At 42.1% G+C, this 27126-nt stretch overlaps 1 protein-coding gene across 1 annotated transcript in view; it reads left to right on the forward strand.

Annotated features, from left to right (window-relative positions):
- LOC149238477 (putative methionine--tRNA ligase) overlaps window positions 1-27126 on the forward strand; it is a 172911-nt gene that overhangs the window by 36956 nt on the left and 108829 nt on the right. The window lies entirely within an intron of this gene.

Raw genomic sequence — 27126 nt, forward strand, 5'->3', positions numbered from 1 at the left:
CAATTCCAATTTCCAATTTGTTTTTCTTTTCAAGTTAAAATTGTTTACGTTCTTTACAATTCAAATTATAAACTAAGTTACTAATTAATGTCTTTTTCTTTGCAACACATTGGTGGGAGTCATTTGGTGGCCAGTGTCCTCAATTGCAAAGGTTTGCAATTAGAGTCCTTAGCCAAACTTGCAGTGCTTCAGGTTGTGAGCGCAATTGGTCTGTTTTTGAGCGCATACACACGAAGAAGAGAAACCGTTTGGAACAAAAACGGTTAAATGATCTTGTTTTCGTGCAATACAACCTTCGATTGAGGAGGAACCAAATGATGAACAAAACACTTGATTTAGATCCCATTGTGTTGGACGATATTGATCCAACATCAGAATGGGTGGAGGAGACTGAAGATCCTGTGTTTGAGGCTGATTTTGATATCGGCATGGCTTTAGCGGGGGATGAAGCAGATTTTGTGGCGGCATCAGAACCAGGATCAGTAACGGCATCAAGAAAAGGCAAAGAACCAATGGAAGGCACTAGTCGTGCAGGTCGACAAACTCGTGCTTCCATTAGGTCCACTTCTATTGTTATTGGTGGCATTGCTACTGAGGTTGCAGATCAGGCTGAGGCATCCTCAGACTCTGAACCAGATGATGTCTATGTAGCTCTTGATGATGATCCTGTGTCTATTAGTGGTAATGAACTTGATGATTGATCATGTGTACACTATAGACTTGTAGTAGGCCAATGGCCTCATAGCTTGTAGCATTGTTTTTGGACTTTATAGGCCATTTAGAGCCTCATTGCTTATGTATTTTGCTATTTTGTTGATGATATGTATTGCACTCGGTGCCATTTTGATATATTCACCTTTACATGGTATATAAATGAGAAAACTTTGCATATTTTGTCTCCATTGGTTTGGAATCATGGTTTTAAATCTTAAAAGTAGTTTTGTTTCATTAAAAGTTTATTATTTAATGTATTTTTCTAAACCGGTTTGTTTAGACCAAACCAATCTCGATTAGACTGGTTCTGGTCGGTAAACCGGTTCATTAGGTGGACCGGTCCGGTTTTAAAAACATTGGGTTGGATGCGAGATTCAAGAAAGAGGAAGCTAGCCAGTGTGTCGAATTATGTGAGTTTAGGAGCTGGAATTGACATGGATCCCACAGAGTGCAAAGGCCACCTGACGCTTCTCTAGCGCTGACTGTTAAAATTTGCAACTAGGGCCAAACTCCATGTGGGTCACCTTATTCATGGATGATAATATTTTTCCTAGATTCCTCTCATCGAGGTGTAGGATTGATCTAAAGATCATCCGATTTCAATAAGTATTTATGGAGATATGAATTTATTTTGATTATGGAATAATTATCAAGCCGACCAGCAACTCATGTAGGCTCAAAAGCCCAACAGACGCATCTATTCATCATCAACATTTGTATATAAATACAAGAGGTCTTTTCCTCATTTGGACACTCACATCTCAACACATCTCTCTCTCTCCTGCACAGAAAAGAGTCTCTTCTCTCTCTTGTGCAGAAAAGGCTCTCTCTCACACATGTGGAAGGAAGGACGCAGAATTTAGGGCTGCAACTGCAGATCGGAAGTTTGACCAGCGTTGACCATCTTTCTCTCTCTCAGAACTGTGCTGTAGGTGAACCTGACTCTCTGTGGAAGGCCGCATTTTTTGGTGAAGGAATCAAGTCGATTCGACGGTCGGTTTGCAAGATGCTGTTTGCCCTAGTTGAGGGCTGATCTGGGGTTTGCTACTGCTAATGCAAATCAGACTTTTGTACTATTTCTCTCTGCTGAATTATTGAAGATAAAAGAAGATTTGATCAAAGGGTTTCCCCATATTGGGGTTTGTCCCTGGCTAGCCGCCACATCTTGTGTCTCTTGTCTTGGCTTGTTTTCTGTCGATCATTTAATGTTCTATCTGCACTTTACTTAATGTACATGTGATTGCTAATCTGTGGATAATAATAATAAAAAGAAGTAAACTGCTCTAAGCATAGAACATACCATAAATTAACATGGTATCAGAGCTGAGGTGAAGACAAAGTCCAAGCAAGAGCAAGAGCAATCACAAAGAGAAGATTGGTAGGCTATCCAAAAAGAATTCATGGGGTCCTCAACACACTTCCCTGTTGAAGACAAGCTCCGTGAGAAGTCTGATTACCACGGATGGAAGATGTCTCTTGATCTAACATTAGAAGAATAGGAAGTGTTGGACCATGTGAGAGGCGGAATTGCTGAGCCTCCATCAAATGCATCTGCTGCTGCTAGGAACAAATGGACCAAGGGGGAAGTCAAAGCTAAGAAGATCATCCAGGACTCTATCGACAAACGTTTGGTGGCCTACATCTCCGATCTGAACACCTCCAAGGAAATCTACAATAGACTGGTGAGTTTATTTAAAGTTAATGATGCAAATCAAGTTTTGTTTCTTAGAAATAAGCTGAAGGAAATTAAGAAGGGCAAAGATGAGAGCATGCAAGCATATTTCTTAAGAATCACGGAGATCAAGAATGATCTCCTATCTATTGTAGAGATTATTACTGGTAGAGAAATGGCACTCTCAACCCTTGGAGGATTACCATTCGAATGGTACGTGTTCAGGACTACTCTTCTCAACAATAACGTAATTCCTGGTTTCGAGGAATTAATGGCAAGATGCATTCAAGAAGAAACAAGGATAGAAGAGCAAGAAATGCCCATGCCTAAAGGTCCTCCTGCTGCCTTTTCTTCTCATGCTAAGAAAAGAAATAATTCCGGGACTAAATCAAAAAGAAAGGTTGGACCTAAGGGTGGAAGAAAAGGACGATGTTACATTTGCGATAAAGTAGGTCACTATGCAAGGGAATGCCCTGATAGAAGGAACTCTCACCAGGACGACGATCAAAATCCCTCTCATGGCAATCAAAGGAATGGCAAATCTAATAGCAGAGGTAAAAGGAGTGCTGGAAATCAAGGAAGAGGACAACCATTCAAGAAGGCTAGAAATTCCAGGTATGAATCTAACACTGTTGACAATAAACAGGATGAATATTATCTACCAGCTGCTCTATCTACCTCTGCTCCTCTGGACTCGCTAGGAAATTGGCTTATTGATAGTGGTGCCTCAAGGCACTTCACTGGTTACAAAGAAGTTCTCCATAATCTGATAGAGAAAGAAACTAACCTGGAAATTGTCCTTGGAGATAATATGAAATATCCCGTGAAAGGTGTAGGCAATGTCTCTCTTAAATTGAATCAAGGTAATACAATCCACTTACAGGATGTATTATATGTACTTGACCTCAAAAAGAACCTGGTGTCCATCTCGGCAATGGAAGACAAAGGCTACAAGGTGACCTTTAGCGATGGCAAGGTACATGTATGGAAAAGCAATGTTAAAGATGCCTTTACTCTTGGGTTTTGAGTTGATTCATTATATCAAGTCGGTGGAAGTCCGCTAGGTGTCATGTCTTGTGACACATCTCTTCAGTCCGAACTTTTGCATTGGAGGTTTGACCACCTTCATTATAAAGCTCTACCCGATGTAAGCCAAATGGTGACAGGGATGCCTGAATTCCGAGTAGAGAAAGAAGATGTATGTCCGGGATGTGCCGAAGGAAAGCTCAAAAGGGGACCATTCCCCTCAAGCCAAAGCAAGACCTCCGATATATTACAGTTGATTCACTCAGACATATCTGGTATGATTCCTGTGAACTCCTTGGGAGGATATTCATATTACCTTACTTTTACAGATGACTATTCTCGAAAGACTTGGATATACTTCTTGAAAAAGAAGGATGAAGTGTTCTCTTGGTTTCGACACTTCAAAGCCTTGATCGAGAATCAAATCGAAAAAAAGATCAAGATCTTAAGGACTGATAATGGGACTGAATATGAATCTAATGAGTTTCATGACTTTTGTAAAGAGGCTGGCATTAAGAGGGAGACTACTACACCATATACTCCTGAACAGAATGGTGTGGCGGAAAGGAAGAACCGTACGATTGTGGAAGCTGTCTGTGCTATGCTCCATGATCAAAGACTTCCAAAGTTTCTATGGGCTGAAGCTGCAAACACCGCTGTATATGTACAAAACCGATGCCCCCATCAAGCATTGGGTTCCAAGACTCCTGAAGAAATGTTCACCGGTAAGAAACTTGACATATCTCATTTTAGAATTTTTGGAAGCCCTGTATATTTTCATGTGCCGAAAGAGAAAAGGAACAAATTGGGTGCATCTGGAAAGAAAGGAATCTTCGTGGGCTATAGTGAAAATACTAAGGGCTATAGAATCTATGTAGCCGGTCAAAGGGAAGTCGTGATTAGTCATGATGTCACCTTTGACGAAGATATGGCTCTCAACAAGGTGGACAATCTTCCTACTTTGAGGAGCTCTCAAGAAGTTGACACCAGGGAACTGAAAGAAAGGGATGATGAAACAATGCCTGATGTGGAAGAACCCATGGATCTTATCAATCCTCCTCCACATGAGCCTTCCTCTTTTAGGAAGAGGCCTTCATGGCTTAGGGGGACACTTGAAGATGCTGAAGGACACACTGCACCCCGAGGAACCTTCCGTGAAAGTAAGAAACCAAATAGGTATCAGGGATACCTGACCATCATGAGCACGATCATACAAAATGAGCATTCATCATTCTTAGATGCCGTCAAGCATCAAGTATGGAAGGATTCTATGACCAAAGAATATGAATCTATTATGAAGAATGATGTCTGGGAAGTAGTTCCCAGACCCCTGGACAAGACAAGTGTCACCTCTAAATGGCTTTACAAGATAAAGCATGCAATTGATGGAAGTGCGGAAAAGTATAAGGCTCGTTTTGTCGCTCGTGGCTTCTCCCAGAATGAAGGTATAGACTATGACGAGATATTTGCACCTGTTGCCAAATATACCACCATCTGCTCGATGATAGCCCTTGCGGCTTCACAAGGATGGAACCTACATCAGATGGATGTCAAGACCACGTTCTCACATGGTTCGATTAAAGGAGAGGGCTACGTGGAGCAACCTGAAGGATTTGAGATTTATGATAAAAAATCTCATGTATGCAGGTTGAAGAAGGCTCTCTATGGGCTGAAGCAAGCACCCCGAGCATGGTATGAGAGGATCGATAGCTACTTGATGAAGCTGGGATTCACTAGGAGTGAAGCCGATCCTAACCTTCACTTTAAGGTTGAAGATGACAAACCTCTCATATTGGTGCTGTATGTGGATGACCTCTTTCTAACAGGTGTAGACCCTCTAATTCACAAATGTAAGAGGGAGTTGGCTTCTGAATTTGAAATGAAGGACCTAGGACTGATACACTATTTCCTAGGACTTGAAGTCTGGCAGAAGCCAAGGGAAATTTTCCTATCCCAAGGAAAATATGTGGTGAAGATATTGGAAAGATTCGGTATGGTGGACTGCAAGCCTGTAACTACCCCGATGGAGCTTGACTTTAAGAAGTTAAGTGGTAGCGCTGCTGGACCTATTTTACGAAATGCCACCGAGTATCATCAACTCGTCGGAGCATTAATGTTCTTAGTGAACTCCCGTCCAGATATATGCTTCGCAGTCAACACGTTGAGTCAGCATATGGTTGAACTTCACCACATACATTGGATTGGTGCCAAGAATCTGTTGAGATATCTTCGTGGCACAATTGCTTATGGGTTAAGATACACTGCCGGAGATGTGAGACTACTTGGATACATTGATGCTGATTGGGCAGGCAATGTGGTGGATTGTAAGAGCACTTCCGGGTGCTGTTTCTCCTTGGGATCTGCTTCTATATCCTGGGTAAGCAGGAAGCAGAAGTCGGTGGCTTTGAGCACCACTGAGGCAGAGTATATTACTGCTAGCATGGCCACCTGTGAGGCAGTTTGGTTCTGAAAGCTCTTCAATGAGCTGTTTGGATTTACATTGGATACCACCGTGATCCTGTGTGATAACCAGAGTGGGATTCGTTTATTAGAGAATCTCGTATTTCATGATCGCTCCAAGCATATCGATATCAGGTACCACTATATTCGAGATATGGTGCAGCGGGGAGCTATAAGGCTCCAACATATCGATACAGATGAGTAAGTCGCTGACATTCTGACAAAGCCACTAGGAAAGGCCAAATTTTTGACTTTCTGAGAACGACTTGGTGTCATTCAGAAACCCTTTGATGAGGAACCTGTATGATGTATGGAGCTCTTGGAGCTCTGGGAGGGCGCGGGGTACTTCTTGGAGCGACATATGACCATAGGGTGACTCACCATCCCCTGGTGGTGTATGTGTACAGGGTAAAAGAATCAAAACTTTCCCTGTGACACCCCGTGGCGACTATGTAACAGGATGATCAGTTCTCCTGTGAGGTCTGGATGATGTGTTCTCCATGACGATTGTGTAGCAGGATGATTAGTTCTCCTGTGAGGCCTGGATGATGTGTTCTCCATGGCGATTGTGGAACATGATGATTCGCTCTCCTGTGGGCTAGGATGATTAGTTCTCCGTGGCATCCACTGGACAAGATGATTCGCTTTCCTATGGACAAGATGATTAGTTCTCCTGTCGAGGCATCCTACCCATGCAGTCTGGGACTCATGGGAAGTACCCCTCATTTGATCAATGAGCAAGGAAATGAGGATAGGGACCATAGTAGTACCGATGGACGCATCACTGTATCTACCATACTCCCTATGCTAGGATGACCTTCATTGATTTGGGATCAATGATACTGGTCTAGGACCAGTGGTAGGAGTTGTACCCACTATGACACTGACTTCGGGTTGGTTGAGGACTGGTTTGGGACTAATGGTACACACTCTGAGACTGACTTTGAGTCAGTGGATGATGGTTTGATACATCCTTGATCACTTCTTCTTCTTCATAATTCGAGCAGAGCAGAACAGAGCAGATCAGCACAATGTAGAACAGAGTAGAGCAGAGCAGGGGTCAAGCTGTACAGGGCAGTGCATTTGATGGATGAATAGTAGCGACAGACAGACGAATTGCTGATGAAGTTCTCCCTAGTTGAGAGGGAGTGTTAAAATTGGCAACTAGGGCCAAACTCCATGTGGGTCACCTTATTCATGGCTGATAATATTTTTCCTAGATTCCTCTTGTCGAGAGGTGTAGGATTGATCTAAAGATCATTTGATTCTGACAAGTATTTATGGAGATATGAATTTATTTTGATTATGGAATAATTATCAAGCTGACCAACAACTCATGGAGGCTCAAAAGCCCAACAGACACATCTATTCATCATCAACATTTGTATATAAATACAGGAGGTCTTTTCCTCATTTGGACACTCACATCTCAACACATCTCTCTCTCTCCTGCGTAGAAAAGAGTCTTTTCTCTCTCTTGCACAGAAAAGGCTCTCTCTCACACGTGTGGAAAGGACACAGAATTTAGGGCTGCAATTGCAGATCAGAAGTTTGACCAGCGTTGACCATCTTTCTCTCTCTCAGAACTGCGTTGTAGGTGAACCCGACTCTCTGTGGAAGGCTGCATTTTTTGGTGAAGGAATCAAGCCGATCCGACGGTTGGTTTGCAAGATATTGTTTGCCCTAGTTGAGGGCTGATCTAGGGTTTGCTGCTGCTAAAGCAATTCAGATTTTTGTACTATTTCTCTCTGCTGAATTATTGAAGATAAAAGAAGATTTGATCAAAGGGTTCCCCATATTGGGGTTTGTCCCTGGCTAGCCGCCACATCTTGTGTCTCTTGTCTTGGCTTGTTTTCTGTCGATCGTTTAATGTTCTATCTGCACTTTACTTAATGTACATGTGATTGCTAATATGTGGATAATAATAATAAAAAGAAATAAACTGCTCTAAGCATAGAACATACCATAAATTAACACTAACTGAAGTAACGCCACTTCCATTCCATAACTTGTAGTGTCATGCAGGGATCTCATGGTCCTCCATTTTGGTTTCCTAGAGTAGAGCCATGGAGGGTCTTTCTTTTTCATTAAAGATTTTACTTCTACCTTTCTCTTTTCAGACCCAATTCCCCTACAATTCCAGGAGAGAATTATCATTATTACTGTTGGTATGAGTTGCCCCTTTGGGTGGGGCAGAACCAATCCTTCTTTGCCTCCCTTATTGCCCATATCCCTCATTTGGAGATGTTTTAGGGTGGATTGATGTCCTAGTTATTTCTCCTTTTTTGTTTTTTTCTATCCGAACATCTCTGTTTGTCTTCCTTCCCGTACTATGAATTTGATGTTTAGTCTCTTTTACTTTTTTTTTTGCTTCAAATTTCTTGTCGGTTGAACTTACGAATGTTGGCACTACATTGCCTTCTCTTGGCAAGAGGAAGTTTTCTTCTTCAGAGAATTCAACTTGATTTGTTTCTTGTTCCTTGCTAGGTCTGGACTCGGCCATCGGCTTTACGGGCTCTTGGAGATTCGGTTGATTTATTTGCTGATCTGATCCGCAGGAGCATTGCTGAGGGACCTTCTTCTTCTTCATTGTTCAGGACCTCATATATGTTTCCATTTCCACCATTATTTGCAGATTTGCTCGTTCTTTCTCCACCACCAGTGGATTTATTCTTGGGAGAGTTCCTTTTTGATTTTCTTGCTCCTGTTGTTTATTGGGGGGAGGCTGTTGTGTATTAGATCCCTGTCTTTTCTTTGCTTGTTGTCACTGATCTCCTGAATCTCCTTGCGTTTCTTGTTCTTGTTTTTTAGGGCAGTTTCTAGCAAAGTGACCATATTCATGTCAAACTTTGCACTTAAAGGGGAGCTGATCATAATTGACTTCTTGGATATGGGACCAGCTGTCCAAACTTGAGGCTGATTGCAGCAGGAAGCCCCTTATCCAGATCTACTTCCACACAAATTTCTTGTCGGTTGAACTTGCGAATGTTGGCATTACATTGCCCTCTCTTGGCAAGAGGAAGTCTTCTTCTTCAGAGAATTCAACTTGATTTGTTTCTTGTTCCTTGCTGGGTCTGGACTCTGCCATTGGCTTTACAGGCTCTTGGAGATCGGGTTGATTTATTTGCTGATCTGATCCGTGGGAGCATTGCTGAGGGATTTCCGGTTCTTCTTCTTCATTGTTGAGGACCTCAAATCTGTTTCCATTTCCACCATTATTTGCAGATTTGCTCGTTCTTTCTCCACCACCAGTGTATTTATTGTTGGGAGAGTTGGGTCTGGTTCCTTTCTGATTTTCTTGTTCCTGTTGTTTATTGGGGGGAAGCTGTTGTGTATTAGATCCCTGTCTTTTCTTTGCTTGTTGTCACTGATCTCCTGAATCTCCTTGGATTTATTGTTCTTCTTGTTTTTTGGGGCAGTTTCTAGCAAAGTGACCATATTCATGGCAAACTTTGCACTTAAAGGGGAGCTGATCATAATTGACTTCTTGGATATGGGACCACCTGTCCTAACTGAGGTTGATTGCAGCAGGAAGCCCCTTATCCACTTCCACACAAATTCGGGGATAGGAGAAGAGACCATCTCGACACTCTGCACAGTCGACATACTTTCCCAAAGTGTTGCCAATAGTTTTAAGGTAGCGGTATTCCAGCAATGGAGGGGAAGAAAGGGAAGCTTAACCCAAACTGGAACAATAGAGGGGACATCACAGTCTGGATTGAAATTGGGGCTCCGTTGATCCAAATAAAGCCCTTGGGCACCCATAGAGTATGGTCCACTCCGGAAGATCAAATCCCATTCTGATTTATTTTCAAAAAAGAATGTGAAGAACTCTTTCCTACAGAAGGAAGAGGTGACCTCCCGTTTGATTAAGGGTTTCCAGTTTTTCTCAATTCATAGGTGGACAGATCTGGGAAATGGCCACAGACCCATAAATTTGCCCACTAGGCCACTTTCTGCAAGTTGAAGGGCACGCGTTCGGGCATGAGGAGCAGAGACCTCCACTTTCAGAATCTCATCCAGCTTCTTGACGAAACAAGAAGGGGGGGCTTTTTGGAACTGAGGCCCATTAGTCACCAAGGAGTTGAATGCAACAATCTCCTGATCCAGTCGAGATGGGGAGGTATTAAATTTAGGTTAACATGATCTTTGCTTGAACAATTACTTCAACGAACCATATGAGCCCAAAATTACGTCCATTTCCTTTAATAGTAATCACATAAACTATTATCCATTGACAGTAATTGAGGAAAGATCATGAGAAATCATATGCAGAGGACAAGCCAAGACAAGAGAACAGAGAAGTTGGCTCAAGCCAGGGAAAAGCCACAGGATGGGGAGAACCCTTGATCAAATCTTCTTATTACTAATATCAAATGTTCAAAAGAGAGAGAGAGTACAATTTTGTAGATCCAATGTCACTGCCCTTGGACAAACAAATTGTCCAAGCCATACTGCCATTTGCATTTTATCCTCAGCAGACAAATTGTGCCCATGATCAATGATGATCATGGCATCAACAAATCAGTCCTTCTTTGGATCGTACTTCTTCAGCAACAGACTGTATTGTCGATAGGGTTCATATAGACCTCCATTCAAGATGGTGGCACTTCTTCTAATATATTCTGACCATACTCTAGACTGATGTGGGCTTGATCCAATCCTCAAGTTACCTGCAAGACCCACACACTGTTGAATACAATGTCTGCGGCATATACTGGTTAGATACTTACTGTACTTACCCTGGATTAAGCTCCTTTAGATCTGTGGCCTGCCTGAAACCATCTTCGAGTGGTGCGGGCTACTTGCACAAAGGAAACCTTACACAAAACAACCCAGAAACAGCGGCTGCCCTCCTGTAGGATCTTGGTCTGCAAAAGAAGAAAGATGCAGCCATGAACAGTCATCAAGCTAGCCCATACTTACCTCTACGAGCCTCGGCCTCCTGCCAAAGGAAGTCAGCCCATAAAACAGTCCAATCAAGACGTCAATCTGCCCTCTCCCCTTCGCTGGAGCTATCCTTCCATCGGCGATATTTTATATACCCTCCTGGGCCATACTACAATTCACCGGGCTGCTACACAAGGAGTCTTGATCACAGATCCCAAGAATACATCCTCTGTCCAGGCTGCAGTGTACTCCTGGTGCTTGCGGTTTAGAGAGAAGACCCAACACTAGGCCTCTTGCTCCTCCAACGAGTTACTCCAGCCTTGCTGTAGCTACACCAAGCTCTGTGGCCCAGAAAAACTCACTGCTACACAAGCTAGGAATTCCATGGCAGATATATGACTTCATACAAACCAGCAACAGGGAGGAAATTTCAATTGTAAAACCAGTTCAATTTAAAGATGTTTTCATAACAGAAGCTTTCACCCTAAAGCAGGCAAAATAATGAATGAAAACTTCCTGGCTGTAGATATGCACTGAAGACCACAAATTCAATTTATACGATGCCCAGAATTTGACAGGGAGCTTGATCCTAGGTAAGCTTGAGTGATGAAGCCTAGATCTTTAGTGATCCTCTTCCCTTGCTAGGATCTGCAACCTGGATTTTTTTTTCTTTGAGTGATAAGAGAGCCCTCATAGTTCACTGCTTCAAGATGACTGATCATTGGAGAAGAAGGAGGTCATAGAGAATCGAACTTAGTGATTGCTTGCTCTCTTGCTTGGGTTTGTTCTCACCTGAGCTCTGATACCATGTTAAATTTAGGTTAACATGATCTTTGTTTGAACAATTACTTCAATGAATCATATGAGTCCAAAATTATGTCCATTTCCTTTAATAGCAATCACAGACACTATTACCCATTGACAGTAATTGAGGAAAGAACATGAGAAACCATATGCAGAGGACAAGCCAAGACAAGAGAACACAGAAATTGGCTCAAGCCAGGGAAAAACCCTAGGATGGGGAAAGCCCTTGATCAAATCTTCTTATTATTAATATCAAATGTTCGGCAGAGAGAAAGAGTACAATTTTGTAGATCCAATGTCACTGCCCTTAGACATACAAATTGACCAAGCAATAGTGCTATTTGCATTTTATCCTCAGCAGACAAATTGTGCCCATGATCAATGATGATCATGTCATCAACAAATCAGTCCTTCTTGGGATCGTACTTCTTCAGCAGCAGACTGTATTGTAGATAGGATTCATATAGGCCTCCATTCAAGATGGTGGCTCTTCTTCTAATATGTCGTGACCATACTCTAGACTGATCTGGGCTTGATCCAGTCCTCAAGTTACCCACAAGACCCACATGCTGTTCAATACATTGTCTGCGGCATATACCGGTTAGATACTTACCCTACTTACCCTGGACTAAGCTCCTTTAGATCTGCGGCCTGCCTGAAACCATTTTCGAGTGGTGCAGGTTACTTGCACAAAGGAAACCTTACACAAAACAACCCAGAAACAGCGGCTGCCCTCCTGTAAGATCTCGGCCTGCAAAAGAAGAAAGACGCAGCCCTGAACAGTTATCAAGCTAGCCCATACTTACCTCTACCAGCCTCGGCCTCTGGCCAAAAGAAGTCAGCCCATAAAACAGCCCAATCAAGACGTCAATCTGCCCTCACCCCTTCGCTGGAGCTATTCTTCCATCGGCAATTATTTTATATACCCTCCTGGGCCATACTACAATTCACCGGGCTGCTACACAAGGAGTCTTGATCACAGATCCCAAGAATACATCGTCTGTCCAGGCTGCAGTGTACTCCTGGTGCCTGCGGTTTAGAGAGAAGACCCAATACTAGGCCTCTTGGTCCTCCAACGAGTTACTCCAGCCTTGCTGTAGCTACACCAAGCTCTGCGGCCCAGAACAAATGGTAAATAGCACTTGAAATTAGCACAGAATGGCTCTCACTTACCTCTGAAATCTCGGCCCTGTTCCTCCATGAGATCCGCACCAAAACTTCAATACAATCCTCCCCAAACTTCAGTCCTGTGATGTTTCAGAGATGTCTCCAATGAGGATAGAGGATGCCTATATATACAAAATAGATATGTCGATTTTCCCTTATGGAGGTGAACCCGACCTGGACACTTGGAGGCAAATTCAAATTTCAAATTTCAAATTTTCAATTTTCCCTGCCTTGATAAGTTCATGCCTTATAGAATTTCTTTTTGAATATAAAATTTTTTTTACCCTCCAAATTTGGAGATTTTAGGTTGATTTTGATCCTCTCGAGAAGAGGAATTTAATGCTAGGATTATCTTCATTAGGTGATCTGTCCAAAGTGGAATTTGGCTCTAGTTGCCAATTTTAACACTCCCTCTCAACTAGGGAGAATTCTACTTGTTAAACCATCAGCCATTGTCACCGATCGCCATGACATCTTGTCATCATGAACCATCTCTGTATCTTATCTCATCTCATCTCTGTTGAACACTGATATGAATAATGAAGAAGAATTGATCAAGAGTGAGTCACAAGACCTTGCCACTCTCTATTGATAAAAGTCGGTCCACATAAACAAGATTCAAAACATCATTCACTCTAGACATAGGGAGTACGACAGTACTCAATGCGTCCATCGGTAGTGCTGCTGTCATATCCACTTTTCCCAACTCATTGGCCATATGAGAGGTACTTCCCATGTGTCCCGGACTACATGGGCAGGATGATACTAAACCAATAGCAGGGAAATAATGTATCACATACTGCTCACAACCGCACGTAGGGAAATGATGAACCACATCCTACAGTCACACATCACAACCACAAGTAGGGAAAGGATGAACCACATCTTACAGTGACATATCACAACCACACGTAGGGAAAGGATGGACCGCGTCCTGCAAGCACAAGTTACAATCACATGTAGGGAAAGGACAGACCCAGTGTTACTTGGGAGTGGGAGCGAAAACGGGTGTAGGAGCGACATTTTCAGAAGCTCCCGATTTGGGAGCGAATCCCGGAGCGTTTCAACAAAGACATGTAAAATGATGAATTAGATATAAAAAACATAAAAAAACATAGATTGAACCATATAACAACAGGATTGAACCATATAACAACGATCTTGTTAAAATTGGACAACTAGGTCCAAACTCCATGTTCTGATGCTCAGATTAAGAGGCTAATATTTTTGTTGGATTCCTCTTTCTGAGAGGTGTAAAATCCATATAAAAATAGTCTTAATCCGATGAGCAGAACTTATATTTTGAATTTATTATTCTTAATAAATTATATGTGCAAGGTCAGCCAGTTTTGTAATGTAGGCTCACATGCCCAACAGATGTGTCACACACCCTCATTGATGGATATATATATAGGAAAAGTTGGAGAAAATTTGAACACAACACAACTCACATCTTCCTCTCTCATCCTAAAAGTACGAACTACCTGGAGGACGAATTTCAGCCACACGTGGGAAGGACGAAGAGGGTTTCTGCTGCTAGGGTTTCGTAGAAGTTTCAGGACAGCGTTGACTTTTGTAGAACTGACTTGGGTTGACTCATCTACTGGTTGGAGGGTTGTTGTGACACATGCTGGGCTGGCTGACCAAAGGAGACTTTGCTGGTTGAAGCATCCTGTTGACCGCCGAAACGAACACATACATTTTTTCTTGTTTCTGATTTGTCTTCTGTAAGATCTGCTTATATGTTCTATCTGCATTTTGCTTATCTACTTGTATGATTGCTGTGAGAAAAGTGAAATTGCTCTTAGCATAGAACATCTACAAAACTTTACATGGTATCAGAGCTGAGGTGAAGACAAACTCTATCTATAGCAATCATCATCGAAGAAAATGGATTCCTCTAAGCTGGAAGTCATCACTTGGAGTCATAAGCACAACCTCTTCATGTGTAGTCTCCTCCTCTCCACGTCTGGGTTTTTGGTGAAGGAGAGAGACACCATGAGTGATACGCTAGTCTTCAAGTGATGCCCTAGCTGCTGTACATTGCCCTAGCCGCAGAGATCTGAACGCAGTCAAGGGAGGCATTGTTACGCTGCACAAGAAGCCTTTATACGCTGCTTGTAGCAGCCTAAACGCAGACTTGTTCACGTAGTCAATGGAGGAAGAAGAGCCGCAGTCATCAAGCATAGAAGAATTCATAGGAGATCTGGCCGCAGTTGAAAGGAGACCTGTAGCTGCCAAGCCAATACGCAGTGTGAAGGTTCACGTAGCCCTAAACTTCAGCCACGTCCCTAAACGCTGTAAAGGAGAAGACGTTATGTATGCACAGCACTATACGCTGTCGTGATACGCATACGAAATTAAGGAAACTATACACACAGCGTGGACATCTATACGCTCAGTTATGGACAGTCTATACGCTGTCACCTTATACGCAGTTATGGAAACTATACGTTGTCACCTTATACGCATACGCAACAAATCTATACGCTGTCATTATACGCAGCAATGGAGAATCTTCAGGGAGCCGCATCCGCAGCAAGGTATTGACTGCACCATGGTGCAGTCATGACACCCTCGGCATCCTGTAACGTTCGTTGATCTGGCAGCGTGGGATCTGGCAACATAGATCAGGCAGCGTGTATTAAATGATCTCGGCATAAGGACGCAGTCACCATGAATGAATACCCTCGACCTCCAACGATATACCTGTAGTTGATCTATTATAAAGCAGTTATACTACAGCATGGGATCCGTGTTAATGCCACGTAACTGTAGGTGACAGCGTGGTAAAATCCAACGTTGTCTATGAGAAGAAGCAGTCTTGACACCAGATCTTGGTGGTTCTTCTATAGATGTTTAAGTATATTGAATAACAGTATGAAGATAATCCAGTAACGTATCTATTGCAAACAGTGATCTGAATTACAAGAAGTGACAAGGGTAAGGATCTCGGTTGGATGAAAATCTCGAATGAAGGGACCGAGTTATCTCACACAACAGTCCTGAAATACAGTCTCGGTGAAATCTCAGTAAAGGATTTCGGTGCTATCTCAGGGACAAGGTCTTGTTACTATATCAAGAAAAAGTCTCGGTGCTACCACAAAGGACAGTGACTTCAATTCGGTGTTGTAATTTCAGTTTCGGTGCTATTGCAGAAGGAGAGGTTCAGTGCCATTGTAGAGATAAACTCAGTGACCACAAGATTCGGTACTATTAGAGTGACCTCAGCTTGGTACCATCACATGACCACTATGAGAGGACGTTCTACTTCAACAACCTTAGTGATGCATGAGATCAAGAGCAGCATGATGATGCATGATGCATATGCAGTGGTGCAGCTTGAGAACCTGATGTAGGATGATGATAGGTGAAGGAGTCACCTTGGAGGATCAGTTGAAGCAGAATGTCTTCAACTGATCTCATCGTTATATGAGATGATCTATGCTCAGATCTAGACAAGTCAAAGTGTTGACTTCTGTTGTAAATGTACACTCTCTCTCTTTCTCTGCTGCACTTTGAAGATAAAAGAAGAATTGATCAAGGGTTTCCCCACACAACTGATCTCATCCTTGGGGGGATGTTCTTACTATATGACATTTACTGATGACTTCTCTCGCAAAACCTGATATACTTCTTGAAGAAGAAGGATGAGGCTTTCATGTGGTTCCGTACCTTCAAAGCCTCGGTGGAAAATATGACCGGAAAGAAGAACAAGATTTTGAGGACTGACAATGGCACTGAATATGAGTCAAATGAGTTCAAAGACTTTTACAGAGAAGCTAGCATTAAGAGGGAGACTACCACTGCATATACTCCTGAGCAGAATGGTGTTGCTGAACGCAAGAATAGGACTATTGTGGAAGCTGCCCGTGCCATGCTATGTGACCAGGGTCTTCCAAAGTTTCTGTGGGGAGAAGCTGCAAATACTGCTGTGTACATTCAAAACCGATGCCCTCATTCTGCTTTGGACTCCAAAACTCCCGAAGAGGTTTTCTCTGGTAAGAAACCTGATGTCTCACATTTTAGAATTTTTGGATGTCCTGTCTATTTTCATGTGCCGAAAGAAAAGAGAAGTAAGCTGGATGCTACTGGGAAGAAAGGAATGTTTGTGGGCTACAGTGAGACTTCTAAGGCATATAGAGTCTATGTACCTGGTCAAAGGGAAGTAGAGATAAGCCATGATGTCACTTTTGACGAAGATGCCTCCCTGAAGAAAGTAGTAGATCTTCCTAGATCTGAAGAAAACCATGAAGAAAGACCTGGAAATCTGGAAGAACCCCAGGATGAGACTATGCCTGATGTTGAAGGGCAAATGGACCCTATTGATCCTTCCCCTTCTCTAGGAAAGAGGCCATCATGGCTCAAGGACACCCTCGAAGATGCTGAGGGTCATGCTGCCCCAAGGGGATCATTCCGAGAAAGCAAGAAGCCGTGTAGATACCAAGGGTATCTAGCTGCCATGAGTACTATTATACAATCTGAACCTGGATCTTTTGAGGAAGCCATCAAGCATCAAGTCTGGAAGGATGCTATGCATGAAGAATATGAGGCTATTATGAAGAATGATGTCTGGGATGTGGTCCCGAAACCGAAGGACAAATCTGTTGTCACCGCTAAATGGCTCTACAAGATTAAACATGGATCTGATGGGAGCGCTGAAAAGTTTAAGGCAAGATTTGTTGCCCATGGCTTCTCTCAAAAGGAAGGAATTGACTATGACGATATATTTGCACCTGTGGCTCGATATACCACCATCCGATCCATCATAGCCCTTGCTGCTATGCAAGGATGGAGTCTTCATCAGATGGATGTCAAGACCGCTTTTCTGCATGGTGCAATAAAGGAAGAGGTGTATGTAGAACAACCTCTGGGATTTGAAGTTCAAGATCGAGACACTTATGTCTGCAGGTTGAAGAAAGCCCTCTATGGGTTAAAGCAAGCACCCAGAGCTTGGTATGAGAGGATGGATAGTTACTTGATGAAGCTGGGCTTCACTCGAAGCAATGCTGATCCAAACCTTTACTTTAAGGTTGAGGAAGGAAAGCCTCTCATTCTAGTGCTGTATGTGGACGACCTCTTCCTGACAGGTGATGACCCTCTCATTCATCAATGTAAGAGGGAGCTTGCTGCTAAGTTCGAGATGAAAGACCTAGGACTGATGCACTATTTCCTAGGCCTGGAGGTCTGGCAGAGACCTGGAGAGATTTTCCTTTCTCAAGGAAAGTATATTGTGAAGCTTCTGGAAAGATTTGGGATGGTGGACTGTAAGTCCGTGTCGACACCAATGGAACTCAACTTTAAGAAGTTGAGTGGCAGCGCTGCAGGGACTATCTTGGCCAATCCTACTGAGTATCGTCAACTCATAGGAGCTTTGATGTTCTTAGTGAACACCCGTCCGGACATATGTTTTGCAGTGAATACTTTGAGTCAACAGATGGTTGAGCCTCATCATTTTCACTGGGTTGGTGCCAAGAATCTTTTGAGATATCTTCGGGGCACGTTAAACCATGGGCTGAGATACACTGCCGGGAGTGTGATACTCCGGGGATATACTGATGCCGATTGGGTTGGCAGTGTGGTGGATCGTAAGAGCACATCTGGATGCTGTTTCAATCTTGGTTCTGCTTCGATCTCATGGATGAGCAGGAAGCAGAAGTCGGTGGCTTTGAGCACCGCGGAGGCCGAATACATTGCTGCTAGTATGGCCTGTTGTGAAGCAGTTTGGTTGAGGAAGCTCTTTAGTGAGCTGTTCCAACATGTGCTAGATACCACTGTAATACTCTGTGATAATCAGAGTGGGATTCGTATGACTGAGAATCCTGTGTTCCACGACCGATCCAAGCATATTGATATCAGGTACCACTTTATCCGGGATATGGTACAGCGAGGCGCCGTAAGGCTCGATCATATAGGAACTGATGAGCAGGTCGCAGATATTCTCACTAAGCCCCTGGGGAAGGTCAAGTTCCTAACCTTTCGTGAGAGTCTTGGTGTCGTGGAAAGACCCTATGATGTGGGTCCTGTTGGACGATGAGCTCTGGGAGCTCTGGGGGGCTTTGGGGATAGCTTCTCGGAGCTATAAGCACTCATAATGCTTCTGCCCCACCCTTGTGATTATTGAGCTGGTTCGCCACTCATTTAATCTGTGCCCCGTATGCATCCTACCCATTGAGTTCAGGGCTCATGGGAAGTACCTCTCATTTGGCCAATGAGGTGTGGAAAAGCTAGAGACTATTAGCAAAGACTGATGGACGCATCAGAGATTGCCGTACTCTCTATCTAGGATGGCATGGTCCAACCACTTGATCTGGGATCAAGACTTGTGAGGTTTGGGACCTCTGGACTGATTATGTCAGTCGGGGAATGATGTCTTTGTGACTGACCCACTTCTGTTCTGAAATAAAGAAGCCAGCAAAGCAAGTTTCGGCGGGATGACTCACGATGTTAATTGCACTAATAGATGGAGTTCTCCCTAGTTGAGAGGGAGTGTTAAAATTGGACAACTAGGTCCAAACTCCATGTTCTGATGCTCAGATTAAGAGGCTAATATTTTTGTTGGATTCCTCTATCTGAGAGGTGTAAAATCCATATAAAAATAGTCTTAATCCGATGAGCAGAACTTATATTTTGAATTTATTATTCTTAATAAATTATATGTGCAAGGTCAGCCAGTTTTGTAATGTAGGCTCACATGCCCAACAGATGTGTCACACACCCTCATTGATGGATATATATACAGGAAAAGTTGGAGAAAATTTGAACACAACACAACTCACATCTTCCTCTCTCATCCTAAAAGTACGAACTACCTAGAGGACGAATTTCAGCCACACGTGGGAAGGACGAAGAGGGTTTCTGCTGCTAGGGTTTCGTAGAAGTTTCAGGACAGCGTTGACTTTTGTAGAACTGACTTGGGTTGACTCATCTACTGGTTGGAGGGTTGTTGTGACACATGCTGGGCTGGCTGACCAAAGGAGACTTTGCTGGTTGAAGCATCCTGTTGACCGCCGAAACGAACACATACATTTTTTCTTGTTTCTGATTTGTCTTCTGTAAGATCTGCTTATATGTTCTATCTGCATTTTGCTTATCTACTTGTATGATTGCTGTGAGAAAAGTGAAATTGCTCTTAGCATAGAACATCTACAAAACTTTACAAATCTCCTAGAAGTTATAATCTTCATCAACCACGTCCACAAGTTAGTAACATAGTAACATACAACATATTGAGTCTCATGATTCATCAATCTTAAAGTTTCAAGCTTTCAAAATTCAATATATAACATTTATCATCATTGATCACCAAAGTTATACTTGTAAGCTAAGTGTAACCATTACAACAAATAATATCTAACATGAAATGAAATGTTATAAAATGAAATGAAACAACTTTCAACTTTCATGAAGCATCATATTCATAATTCATTAGTCACTACTAATGAGTTATAATTGTCAACTTCAAACTTAAACTGTCATATATTGTTTAAAAAAATATCATAATAAATATGAAAGAGTCAATAGTTATAAAAACTACTAGAAACTAGAAAAGACAAGTAAATCTATTATCTATTGCTTATGCTTGGGCCTCTTGCCACCACGAGAAATGTTTAATTTTTTAGTCTTGTTGGAAAATCAGGATCTTTGTCATTAATATCACCCTCTAAGCATTAATATCTAGAGGTATCTTTGTCATTACCTCTGTATCTGTATAGGGATTTTTGTCATTAATATCACCCTCCAAGCATTAACATAAGATAGAAAAAGCATAGCATGTCCAGTCAAGATTTTGTTTGAGTAATGCGTACATTTTTAGGAGGGTCATGATAGAGGAGTTCGACAACCAATGTCACTAACATCAAGGTACATAGAGGGATTGGTGCTCTTGATTAAATACGAGTTCCATACCCTAATACATGACAAAATTCAATGGAAACATTGCAATCCTGAAATCTTGAAAAACTGATAAGTCTGCTGGATTTTGAATGAAATTTAAAATTCTACTTTCTCCATATGAAATCCAATGAGGTCGGAACCACTTTCACACATCCTGAGTCATTTCATGGTAATGTTAAAAATTTAAGTAAAAGGATGAAAATGAAGATTAAGGAGAATGTCACATTTACTTTAAGAATTTAACATTACCATGAATCGCATATCAATACTAGGGCCATAGACTTGATCATTAAGCTGCCCCACTTAAAACTTATTTGTTTATTTTAAAAAAAAATTGCATTTGGAACATCATTGCAAAAAAGGCAAAACGCTCTTGAAAATGATCCTGAAAAGGCAGGGAGCGTTTTTTTTAGGGAGTGCGCTCTCGAGTCGCTCCCGCCTGGAGCACGGATTGGGAGTGAGATCGGGGGGGGGGAGGGAGGCGCTCCCCCGCAACACTGGGTAGACCACATCCTACAAACACAAGTCACAACAATCAATCGTAGGAAGAATCCTACCCTTGGGGAAAGGATGAACCATGTCTCACTGACATATCAACCACCAATCGCAGGGAATGAGCATCCTACATGTGGGGAAAGGATGAACCACGTCCCACTGACATGTCAACAGATGCTTATATGCATCTCTCATTGGGGTATCCGCAAGAGAAGGTGAACCACTCATCCTATGCATATGTCATCAATAGTAGGGGAAGGTGAACCACTCATCCTATGCATATGTCATCAATAGTAAAGGAAGGTGAACCACTCACCCTACATACATGTGTCTGCAATTGTAGGGGAAGGTGAACCACTCACCCTACACACATGTCAATCATCATGGGGTATCACAGGGGAAGGTGAACCACTCACCCTGTACAGAGCGCACCAATAGAGGAAGGTGAACCACTCACCCTATGGTCACTCATAGCTCAAAGAAGTATCTTGAGCCCCAAGATCTCCCAGAACTCAATGTTCAACAAAGACCCTCATAGTAGGGTCTATCCACAAATCCATCCTCTTTTTGAGGAAAGTTGATCTTACCAAGGTGCTTTGTAAGAATGTCAAACACCTGTGCACCCAAACTGAAATGATGGAGCTTGATTTCTCCCAGATGTACCATATCCTAAATAGGTTGGAACCCGATGCCAATATGCTTGAAATGGTCATGTAACATGGATTCTCAAAAAAGTGAATCTCACTTAGATTAAAGCAATATATAATGCAGGTTTCCAGCAAGTGCTTAAATGCCTACATGAAGAGTTTCCTCAAATGGCTTCATAGTAATCCATGCTTACTGCGTTATTCATACATCCTTAATTGTGCTCGTAACTCCAGAGTCCATACTACGAAATAAAGGTGGATGGTTTTAACTTTTTTCAACTCATCATAATGCCAACCCAGCCAAGATTTAAATCCATGAACTCTTAAATTTCTAGTAGTGTACATCAGACCGAAGTTAAATAAGCAACTATTCAATATGAGAGGCTTAACCACATTTTGTTCCAGAGTCCATTGTATATGACTGATTAGGTGTTTATTCAAAACACCAGGGTCTCCACTGGATATCTATATCTGGATCATTGGCTTCTCCTTTTATCAGACCTGTCTTTCATTTTGACTTTTAAAGTCAACCCCTCTTGGGAGGATCATCATCTGTATCTTGGCTCCCTCTAAATATCAAGAAAATGATCTTGCCCAAAACATCGCGTTTGTATGCAACCTGCTACTTTTCTTGTAGTTATTCCTTTGGATCATGAGCCACAGTCATCCTTCTGCCAGGGGGTTCTATGGCTCCCTCTGAAGTTTTACTTCAGTTGGTTATCCAACTTTTATCAATCTATTTCTCCTCTTTAAGATGAGACATTAACATGCTGTATTTATAATATCTCAATACTACAGGTATTTCATGAAGATCCCAGGGGACTTAACCCTATCAGGCCTCTGCTATGCATAACATCAATCTGATATATAAAATCCCTAACAACATTCTCTGCTTAACATACATAACATTGTTACCTCTGCATACACAACACTCTCTATTGATGTATGCTAATGATGTCCCAATCTTCCGATCCAACAATAATAGCAATGCAACTTATATTTCATATGATGAATACTTTGACCTTGAAGATGTTCACTGATATGAAGATTATTCCTTTTGCTCTTGATTTGATAATGAGCAATTCTCAGAAGCAATATGCCCTAGGAATCTGCTTCAGTTCTAAGAGCAGCAATTCACACATCATGTCATTGTTATCCTTATAAGCTCTTTGCATTACACAATACATCAGCAAAGGTAGTTGCAACAGTATATATATGACAATGTACTATTAACCCCTGCAAGGTTAAGCAATATATGAACCTCAAAGGGCTTCAGGCAGCCCTGTCAAACATGTTCTGCCACATACTCCAATTCGCACTCCATTTGGACTCTTCACACGTAAATGCTCAGCAACATGAGATCGATACATTAGAGCTTAATTCCATATATCGTTCAATCCAAAAAAAATATTCGAGTCTAATCATAAAATAGCAACCTCTGACCATACCCTGCGCATTATAAGCAGCCACTTGAGTGCACAGTTTCAAAAACTTTAGTGAATCCACAATCGAATAGCTATGTCAGTAATGACTCAGTATGCCCTAATTCATGCTATAGACAATGTTCATTCTTGTAAACAACCCATAGGATCGATCTCTACGTAGGTAATAAATTTCGATGAGCATGCAGGAACGCTGTATAACCATGGTTTATTACTTTGTTGCATACATGGAGACTCCTGCTAAATGATGTTGATCAGATCCCTGAGGACCTTTATCATCTATTCGACAAACAAACTCTTTCGCTAATTGATCCACAGAAATATCTAGAATGCAACGAAGACAGCTTCAACAATTTGCTTCAAGAGGTTCGGATGATCCATGGTAAGCCTCGGGTCTGCGAGAGTCAATGTGCCCATAAAAAATTATATGAGTCTGAGAAGGAGGTCGAGGAGGATTGAATTCACCTTTTGAAGCCTTACACACTTCTCTGTGTAACAAGCAGTGCCCTACGCCAATAACAGTTTACAGAGATTGCCTTAGATCAGCCTAGCTGAATGTTTATAGAGATGTGGTTAGTGAAAAACTCACTGCTACATTTGCTAGGAATTCCATGGCAGATATATGACTTCATACAAACCAGCAACAGGGAGGAAATCTCAATTGTAAAACCAGTTCAATTTAAAGATGTTTTCATAACAGAAGTTTTCACCCTAAAGCAGGCGAAATAATGAATGAAAACTTCCTGGCTGTAGATATGCACTGAAGACGACAAATTCAATTTATACGATGCCCAGAATTTGACAGGGAGCTTGATCCTAGGTAAGCTTGAGTGATGAAGCCTAGATCTTTAGTGATCCTCTTCCCTAGCTAGGATCTGCAACCTGGATTTTTTTTTATTTGAGTGATAAGGGAGCCCTCACAGTTCATTGCTTCAAGATGACTGATCGTTGGAGAGGAAGGAGGTCATAGAGAATCAAACTTCTTAGTGATTGCTTGCTCTCTTGCTTGGGCTTGTTCTCACCTGAGCTCTGATACCATGTTAAATTTAGGTTAACATGATCTTTGTTTGAACAATTACTTCAATGAATCATATGAGCCCAAAATTACGTCCATTTCCTTTAATAGCAATCACATAAACTATTATCCATTGACAGTAATTGAGGAAAGAACATGAGAAATCATATGCAGAGGACAAGCCAAGACAAGAGAACACAGAAATTGGCTCAAGCCAGGGAAAAACCCTAGGATGGGGAAAACCCTTGATCAAATCTTCTTATTATTAATATCAAATGTCCAGCAGAGAGAGAGAGTACAATTTTGTAGATCCAATGTCACTGCCCTTAGACAGACAAATTGACCAAGCAATAGTGCTATTTGCATTTTATCCTCAACAGACAAATTGTGCCCATGATCAATGATGATCATGGAATCAACAAATCAGTCCTTGGGATCGTACTTCTTCAGCAGCCGACTGTATTGTAGATAGGGTTCATATAGACCTCCATTCAAGATGGTGGATCTTCTTCTAATATATTCTGACCATACTCTAGACTGATCTGGGCTTGATCCAGTCCTCAAGTTACCCACAAGACCCACATGCTGTTCAATACAATGTCTGCAGCATATACCGGTTAGATACTTACCCAACTTACCCTAGACTAAGCTCCTTAGATCTGCGGCCTGCCTGAAATCATCTTTGAGTGGTGCGGGCTGCTTGCACAAAGGAAACCTTACACAAAACAACCCAGAAACAGCGGCTGCCCTCCTGTAGGATCTCGTCCTGCAAAAGAAGAAAGATGCAGCCCTGAACAGTCATCAAGCTAGCCCATACTTACCTCTACCAGCCTCGGCCTCCTGCCAAAGGAAGTCAGCCATAACACAGTCCAATCAAGACGTCAATCTGCCCTCTCCCCTTCACTGGAGCTATCCTTCCATCGGCGATTAATTTATATACCCTCCTGGGCCATACTACAATTCACCGGGCTGCTACACAAGGAGTCTTGATCACAGATCCCAAGAGTACATCCTCTGTCCAGGCTGCAGTGTACTCCTGGTGCCTGTGGTTTAGAGAGAGGACCCAACACTAGGCCTCTTGGTCCTCCAATGAGTTACTCCAGCCTTGCTGTAGCTACACCAAGCTCTGTGGCCTAGAACAAATGGTAAATAACACTTGAAATTAGCACAGAATGGCTCTCACTTACCTCTGAAATCTCGGCCCTGTTCCTCCATGAGATCCGCACCAAAACGTCAATACAATCCTCCCCAAACTTCAGTCCTGTGATGTTTCAGAGATGTCTCCAATGAGGATAGAGGATGCCTATATATACAAAATAGATATGTCGATTTGCCCTTATGGAGGTGAAGCCAACCTAGACACTTGGAGGCAAATTCAAATTTCAAATTTTCAATTTTTCCCGCCTTGATAAGGTCATGCCTTATAGAATTTCTTTTTGAATATAAAAATATTTTTCCTTATCCAAATTTGGAGATCTTTAGGTCGATTTTGATCCTCTTGAGAAGTGGAATTTAGTGCAAGGATTATCTTCATTAGATTAGCTGTCCAAAGTGGAATTTGGCCCTAGTTGCCAATTTTAACAGGAGGCCGGACTGGTCATGGCTGACCACCCAGCCTGTCTGGGTCGCAGCTGATGCAAAAGGTATTGAATGCGAAAAGAGATAAGCCAATCGAGATGCTTACCAATAGATCAGCGCTGAAGAAGTTGACCTCGCAGGGAGTTAAGCTCTGATGCAGAAGAGGGGCGGCCCGCCAATCAGATCTGACAGGAGCAGGTTCACTCAAGGCTCAGGGCTGCAGAGCAAAGAAGAGGAGGGTTCATTGGCTTATTAGTCAATGTGAAGCAGAGTTAGTGTGTTTGAGATTTGCTGTGATAGAAATTATTGGCAACCTGTGTGTTAGCAGTTATCGTAATTTCAATTTGTGTGTAATAGACAACTTCCGTGATTGCTATTGGAACCTGTCCTTTCTGTCCTGAAGATTTCAGATTTACTGTGTGATGTAGACCAGGCCTAATCCATTAGCTGTTTGATTCTAACTCATAGAATGATATGTCTGTACTATGTGAAAACTAAGTTTTCAGTTGTTCGGTAGCTATAGGTTTTATTTTTTGAGTGCAAATCTGAACTATGAGGGAAAAATTTAGCACTATAAACTTGGGTATGTTTCATCAACCTGTGGGGGTTTATACAGTTTGAATCATCCCAACAATTTTGAGGACAATGGAAATACACAGTACAGTGGTATGTTTAGAGTTTGTAAAGCCTTAGCCAATGTTCACCCAAGAGGCAATGCTTACAATTTTGATCTTAGCAGCCAAGTCATGTTCCTCTTGCTTGCAACCAATTCTGTTTGAAGAGCAACGATCCTTTTTAGGTTGCTATTAATTTCGTTCATTGCAAAATAGTTTTGAGTTCAGAATGGTTGTTTCTGGCTTGATGGATCTTTGCAGACCTCTCAATGAATGCTTTTTGTCGTTCATGCATGCTGCTGTTCTTTCAGTGAAGCCATTCTATTCTTTGCCCCTCTCAAGCTGAAAGCATGCCTCCTCATGTTTCTCTCTTCTCTGTTGGGGTTTTTCTGTGATCCATTTAGAAAGAAGCTGAATGGACTAGCTGGAAAAATCCAAACTCTGAAAGTTTGAACCACTCAGTTTCATGAGTGCTGGCCTGACCAACCACTGCTCATTCTTCTCTGCATGTGTGCTGTTGTTAGTGGCTTTTAATCTGGCTAAAATTGTGTCCTTGAGTTCACGCTGAAATTGCCTGCAGGAGTGCTGCTGGTCTGGTTAGTTGCTAGTCCTTAGTTTATTATTTTGTGCCTTTGACATTTGTTTTGTATGGTAAGATTGTGTCCTAAAGAAGAACGAAATCATGATTGGGAACATCACTGTAAAT

This window comes from Pinus tabuliformis, chromosome 8, assembly GCF_031772625.1.
Source record: "Pinus tabuliformis cultivar Carrire ecotype Pingquan chromosome 8, CPIR1, whole genome shotgun sequence".
NCBI classification, from domain to species: Eukaryota; Viridiplantae; Streptophyta; class Pinopsida; order Pinales; family Pinaceae; genus Pinus; species Pinus tabuliformis.